At 42.3% G+C, this 7,808-nt stretch overlaps 1 pseudogene; it reads right to left on the reverse strand.

Moving 5' to 3' along the window:
- Nucleotides 1–5,898: 5,898 nt before the first annotated feature.
- LOC120618861 (Y-box-binding protein 1-like) lies at nt 5,899–6,870 on the reverse strand (annotated as a pseudogene).
- Nucleotides 6,871–7,808: the final 938 nt, after the last annotated feature.

Consider the following 7,808-nt stretch of genomic DNA (forward strand, 5'->3'; position numbering starts at 1 on the left):
GTGTGAGGCTGACCCACTGATGGCTGATATTTCCTCTTTGGGACACAGTGGGAACTTGGATCTTCTCCTGGCATCTCAAGAAACCATAGCAGAACCTCCATAGTGGCAACAACTATCCATTTCTCAGTCATGGTGTCGCTCTGATAGAAAAGAGAATCAAGATGCAATCAGAGCCTGAACGTAGAAAGAAGCCTTGCAATAAAGAAAGATAAACTCCCACATTGTTGAGTTCTTTAAAGCCATGCTTATCAAAGGGTAACGGTTCTCTGCTCTAATCCCACAATAAGTGTGCTGATGACCTCCAGTGGCATTAAGGGGTGTGAACTGATTGTCTATGGAATGATGGTGGTCCCCAGGTGGGAACTGAGGCCACAGCAGCTGCATAGACTCTTGTCCTTCTGATCATTGCATGTCCATTTAATTGGTCGGCCCCAAGTGTCCATGTTGTTAGTCACTGAATTTCATCTCTGTTCATGGGAGAACTTGCCTCAGTACTGACACTAGGTTTGGAGTCCATCTCATTCCTTACATGTAACTTGCCCAGCATCTCCCATACTTACATCTCTCTGTGGAATCCCAAGCTGCTTTAAAAATTCTCTGCCCTGTTCCACTGAAAGCATGTTGGAATCTGCGAGCATTGGTTCTGTCCCAGGGATTCTGCTGGTCTGGGGAGGATAGAAAATGAATCCATTGGGTTTTGCCCATCCCTGGAATCCCCCACATGCAGGATGCAATCAACTCCCATCTCTCTTCTCTGCCTACCATCTCATTTCACCTGTTACCCTTTCCTTCAAACCACAGGTATATGTCCTTCTACTAGTAACAGTACCAACCTGAATGAGAAATAAGGTGATAAATCAAAACAATTTCCTCCACTAGACTTAACATGTTTGACATATGTGAAATGTAGTTTCTTTATTAAGAGACCTTACAAAGTATACCATAAAACACTTGGAAAAACTGATCATATAATTGGTTTCAAAGAAAGTTCAATATATTAGAAAATTGCATATTTTATACTCTATTGTCCCTCCTTTAACGTAATTTAAATTAATTAATTAGATGTCATTATGTTATTTAACTTCCTTATATATTTATTGAACTATGAAATACATTCCTGAAAATTTCTGAAATCAAATTCCTAAAATCAAAAATGAAGTTCAAATCAAAATCATTAAAGAAGAATGAAAGATAAAGCACTTTATATTAAAACTTAGGATCAAGGAAAACTGCATTCAGGGGAAACTTCTTAGTCTAAATGAACCCATTATAATAAACATACAATTTATAGAAAGTGTTCAGCAAGAATCTGGAGACAGAAAAACAAAAGATTACAAAAGGGAGAAAAAGATGTATCGGTTAATCAAAAATAAATAGGACCTGGTTGAAAAACAAATAGGCTACATCAGGAAAATATATTATTTATTTGAAATCGGTAATAGAATACATTATCCTGGGCTGTCATAAAAGGGTAATAAAATTTATCATAATAGATTTTATTAGGAAAAAGAAAAACAATTTTGCCATAGAAACAGGAAAGAAGTGCTCTGGGAATGCCATGTCTATTTAGAACAAGCATATTTGAAAATCCAGAATAAAGTATGCTTTGCTCTTCAAATAATAAATGACCAAAATTGAGCAGTGAAGAAGCTTTCCCCAACAAATTAAGGTAGAATCATTCTTGTCTCTATGTTGGACTGGGGGCTTCACAGCTGAGGCGCTGCTCTGTTTTATTTATGGTCAGGGTTAGAGTACTGAATTTCAACAGCTCCAAACAAGTTCTCATGAACACATTAGAATAAAAGATAAATTAATGAGTCACTTACGGTTTTTAAAATTTCTGGGTCAAAGACAACAGGGCTCCATGAATGCTTAGCCACCATCCCATGCAAATCAGGTGCTGTGTGATCATTCCTTAGAAATTTTGACCTTTGTCTAAAAATTAACATTTTGGAAATATTTTTTGAATCAGGGTCTGTGCTAAAAAGTACTATTAAACAATAAAGTATCCTTCCTTCAACAACTAAAATGGTCCTTTTATAGAATTTCCCACTTTCCTATTTCTCAGGGGTAAATTGAGGTCCCAGATAGTAATGGAAACTAGCCTGTAGTCCTCCTGAGGGTCAGTAGCCACTCTGACATGTGGACACTGGGCAAATGCCACTGGAGACAGAGGGGATGCCAGGATGACTGAGGGAGAGGTGACTGAGAGGAAGGTCCCTTCTTCTGGGCTTTGTCTGGCTTCAGGACTCCAACATTTCCCTTCTTGCTAACTCAATCAGCCTAATCTAGTAATGTGTGATCTCATCACTGCCTGCTCTACCCCTATCAATGGAATCCTTTATTGGCTGTTTACTGTTCCTCAGCCTCTTTATTTCATCTCATTTGTATACACTGAAACCATACACTATAATTTGGTGTTTGCAATTCCTGAGGATTTTTCAAAGATGCACATATATCTATATGCTTTTAATACTATATACTATGTTTAAAATATTCATACAGATGTTGTATGGGAGAGGAGGTTTCTGAGTGTGGGCAAGAGTATATGGGAAATCTCTCAGTATTGTTGTGAGTCAAAAGCTGCTCTAAAAATAAAGCCTATTTTATAAAAATATTTATATATATGCCAACCTGCTGGCTGATTCACTCAGCATCTAATTCACTCGGGCATGGGAAACTCCTCTCCCCATGGCGAGGAGCTCAGTAGAAACCAGGACTTTGGAGAGGCTGACCTCCTGGGCGCCAGTGCAAAATAAAGTGAAAACCAAGGTTGAGAATGGCCTGGATCAGAGTTCCAGTCAAGAAGGTGGAGTAGGTGAATGCTCTGCTTGCCTCCTCTCACAGCCACATTATAATTACAACTAAACTAAAGAATGGCCATCATTGAGAATCACCTGAAGTCTAGCCAAACAAAAGTCCTACAACTAGGAACAAATAGAAGAGGCCACTTTGAAATTGGTAAGGGTGGTGGAGACGCAAAACAGGCTGGTCCCATTCCTGCATGTGGTGGTTGAGAATCAGGAGAAAACGTCTTGGCTGCAGAGATCTCCCCAGAGAAGCCAGGGGTCCTGGCTCCACACCAGGCTCCCCGGCCCCAAGTTCCAATGCTGGGAAAAGAAGTTCCCACAACTTCTGGCTGTGAAAACCAGTGGAGATTGTGGCTGAGTGAGCTGAAGGGCTGTGGGAGTCCCAGGTGCTCCTCTCAAAGGGTCCTGCGTGAACTTACTCAGGGACAGACTCACTCTGAGCTCCAGCACTGAAGCAGCATCTCAAGAGGCACCAGGGACATATAAGGAGGAACCGAATTGTCTGGCTTCAGGGCGAGGGACGGAGGGGCTGGTTTCTCTCAAACAGAGATGCTGGCAAAGGGCCTTCTTCCTTTGTTGAGCTCTCCCCTGTCAGGCTTGCAGACCCAGGCAGCCACCATATCTGAATCTCCATCAACCTGGCTAACACTGGTTGCCCCACCCTGGTGATGCCCTAAGACTCTGCCTTTCCCAACTTACCAGCCCGCCCAAGTTGCTACCAGTGGATTTTCCATGCAAACGGCCTGTCTTGGCTCATGCTTTGAACTTTCCTAAAATCTTTCAAAGGTTCACAAAACCTAAACAAGCAGCTTCTGGCCCGGGGATGCCCCATATCTCTTGCTGAGCAGCCCCAAGCCTCACACTAGCGGCAGCCGGTCTTGATTTGTGGCTTAGCCTCTCAAGGCACTACGAAGCCCAGAATGGGTGGCAGCCATCTGTGGATTTCTTGGTGACTCACGCCGGGTGGCCCCGGACAGGGCACAGGCTGCAGCTGAACTTGGCCTGCAGCAGGGTCCCTCCTAGGAGGCCCCAGCCTACACATCTAGTGGCTGGCTTTGATCTGAGCCAGAGCACCACCCAGGGTGATTTCTGAGGATGACACACTCAAAGGGCAGACAGGGAAGGCATTAGAGCCCTGCTAAAGCAAATCTTGCTCTATAGAGTCACCCTTAAACAAAAGCTTCTCCACTGGTCATGGCCAGTCATGACAATCAGACTGAGAATCACTCCTATTGACAAGCAGAGAGCAACCAAGGCTCAACTACAATAGACAGGCACACACAGCCCATACAAAGGACCTACCTAGAGCATCTGGCTCAAGTGACCAGGGAAGACTGTGCCACTGGGCCCCATAGCACATCTACTACATGAAACCACTCTACTAAGACAGGGAGACATAGCAGCCATACCTAATACATAGAAACAAACACAAGAAGGCAGCCAAAATGGGGAGACAAATAAATATGTCCCACATGAAAGAAGAGAACAAAGCTCCATAAAAAAGAACTCAACGAAATGGAGACAAGCAATCTACCAGATGCAGAGTTCAAAACACTTGTTTAAAGGATGCTCAATGAACTTACGGGAAGAGTAGATGAACTCAGAACTTCAACAAAGAAATAGAAAACATAAAAGTGGAGATGTTTTTTAATGAATTACAATAGTGATTATAAGAAATATAATCTTGAATTACAACAGTATTTCTGAAACTTCATCCACAAGTAAGTACTGAACACTGTGGTAACCATCCAGTGCTCTTGGATTAAGTGGCATTTTTCTGTCTCCTAGACAGAGAAATGGCATGTCAGACCATCTGGTCTATTTCATCTAGACTTACAAATTGATTGGCATTGAGTGCTTGACATCATATTCCTCCTCTTATTATACTTTGAAAGTCCTTCTCAGGTACTTTGTCTGCTTCCATTTCTTTGTTCCTAATTTAATGACTGTTCAGCTCAGCGGTCTGAAGATGAGGAAGAACTCTTTTTTGGGTGGAAGAACTTGTCAGCGAAGCAGAGCACCCAGTAAGACACAAATTCCTACAGGAATGGAAAATAGTCTCTACCAATCATTGCAAGGCCCCTTTGTAGCTACTAAAGGGAAACCTGTCAGTGGTTTTGGTAATTTCCAGTGTTAGAGAAATGTTTTTCATAAATGTTCACAGCACCCTAAGTCTGCACCGTCATTGTCACTACAGGTGAAACAATAATTGCAATTCTGAGGGGAGGTGCAGTCACAGAATTACTACACATATCTCAGAGTCTGGCTGACTCCCTCTCACATGTTCTGGCTATTGTGATCATCACACTGAGCTTACCATTTAGATAGTGATGGATCAGGGATGGATCTGGAGAATAATTTCTATTTCAGTTGAGAGGCAACATCTATAAGGTATAGATGCATATGACTAGTGAATGTGGGCAATGATATCAGGAATGGGGATTGTTCTAGAGTGGAAATTGATCCAGGGCCAAAGCCACACAGGAAGAAGAATAATTCTGAGACATGAGCTGAACTATTAAAGAGAGAAGGGGTTCTAGACATACTATAATCCCCGTTGGCTCCTAATGGAATGAAGTATAAACAACAACGACAGTGATTGTTGGTATTTAACCCAGTGAAAATGAATCCTAATTATTATTATTATTATTATTATTATTATTATTATTATTTAAGACCTTTATTAACAGGTGCTTGCATTTTGTTGACTTTTTTGAAAAAATCAAATTGTAAGCTTTTATTACAAATTAAAAATTAAGTTCTTAAAAATCTCTGACTTGACCAGATATGAACAATTTAAAAACCCTTAAAGGTGTATTGCGAAAAACCAGGCTTTTAAAAAACAAAACAAACAAAAAACTCCCACATTTGTCATCACCAAAAAGAGACGTCTTTAGTTAAAAATAATAAAAACCCTATGCTATATAGATAATGCAGATAATAGTTCTAGTTACCTGCTCAACAGACAAAAAGCAAGCACTTAAGGTCTTTAGCTCCAATCTTTTGTTCATTTCTTATTTCTGGAATTTCAAATTCACTTCTTGTTGGATGACCAAACCCGATGATGGTAGAGATGGTAAACTGGCATTTACTCAGTCTCGCCCTGCTCGGCCTTGGGGACTGACGAATTCTCAGCTGGTGGATCGGCTGCTTTTGTTTCTTTGCCATCTTGTGGTTTAGGGTTTTCTGGGCTCTGCGTCGTAATTCAAGTTACCACGGTACCTACGTTGAGGTGGCTGCTGACCTCGGGTCTCATCGCCTTGATTTGCCTTATCTTCTTCACTGCTGTCCTCTCTAGGCTGTCTTTGGTGAGAAGGGCCCATGCGGAATAGTGGTCTACAGCCCCAGTACATATTCTGTATCACTGGTCTACCTTGTTCTCCTGCACCCTGATTGTCAGCACCCTCCATCACTGCACAGGCGGATTGGAATACTGTGGTTCATGCCTATAGGGTCTCCTAATGTAGTAAGGTGGGAACTGTTGCCTGCAGTAGGGCCGCCGCTGTTGGGCCTAGCCTTTGGGAGCACTCTGATCCTTTATTTTTTCCCCACTCTCACTATTCTGGTAATTCTGCTGGTAATTTTGTGGAGGACCCCTGAGACGTGGAGAGCCGTCTGTAATGGTTACAGTCTGCTGCATGTTTACTGCCTTGCACTGGAACTCCACCAGGGCCTGTAACATTTGCTGCCTCCCAAACCCTTTTCTCCTTCAACAACATCAAACTCCACAGTCTATCCATCTCTTACACTGCAAAGGTACTTCCTGGGGTTATTCTTCTTTATGGCAGTCTGGTGTTCAAATACACTTTCTTTGGTGTCATTCCCGTTGATGAAACCATATCCATTTATTACATTGAACCATTTACTGTCCCCAAACCTTCCTTGTGATGACCTTCTTGTCCCCACAGGCCGGGGGCCTCTGCTCCCTGCTGGGCTCCAGTGCCAGGCCAGTGTCCACAGCAACAAGGGTGGGGGCGGTGGTGCGTTGGAGGATTGAGAGTGGGGGTGGGGGATGGAGGAACGCTGCTGATGGCTGTTGGGTCTCGCCCTTGCTGTTCATAGTTGTGGTGATGGAGACTGGAGCCGGCTGGGGCAGCTGCGGCTCCCCCTGGGGGTGACGGCAACTAGGCCAGAGGCAGTAGTGGGGGTGCTCAGAGCTCTCTGGGGTCTGCTCTCAGCTCCTGCTACCCATCAGACTCCTAATTTTTATTTTTATTTATTTTTTTATTTTTGAGTATTTAGTTTGCACTTTATTTTTTTTACAGTAGATTCGATCCCCTTTACCCACTTCACCCTCCCCCAACCTCCCTATATTTGATCCCCTTTACCCTGTCTACCTCTTCCCTCCTCCCCCACCCCCACCCTCTGGTAACCACTAGTCCATTGGTATAGCCACTATGGAAAACAGCATGGAGGTTCCTCAAAAAACTAAGAATTGATCTTCCATATGACCCAGCAATCCCTCTACTGGGTATGTATCCCAAAGACTTGAAAACTCATATCCAAAAAGATATTTGCACATCGATGTTCATTGCAGCACTATTCACAGTGTAGCCACCATAACATGGAAGCAATCGAAGTGTCCTACAATAGATGATTGGCTAAAGAAGCTGTGGTACATATATACAATGGAATATTATTCGGCTATAAGAAGAGATGAAATACTGCCATTTGTGTCAATCTGAATGGACCTCAAGATAATCATGTTAAGTGAAATAAGCCAGACAGAAAAAGTTGGAAATCACATGATATCACTTATATGGGAGATATAAACCTAAAAGCAACAAATGAACATGACAAACAGAGACATGAACAACGGACTCCTAATTTTTAAAGATATTTATGGCCTAAAGTTCTGAAACAATTGTTTTCAGCCTACCTTACAGGAATCATAGACTAAATTTTCAGCATTATTAGAGGTGTATCTATAATACCTCCATGTTTGTATAAGATTAAGATAAACCTATAGGAACCATATAATCTTGTAAAGAAATGCTT

The sequence above is a fragment of the Pteropus medius genome, unplaced genomic scaffold (assembly GCF_902729225.1).
Source record: "Pteropus medius unplaced genomic scaffold, Ma_sr-lr_union100, whole genome shotgun sequence".
NCBI lineage: Eukaryota > Metazoa > Chordata > Mammalia > Chiroptera > Pteropodidae > Pteropus > Pteropus medius.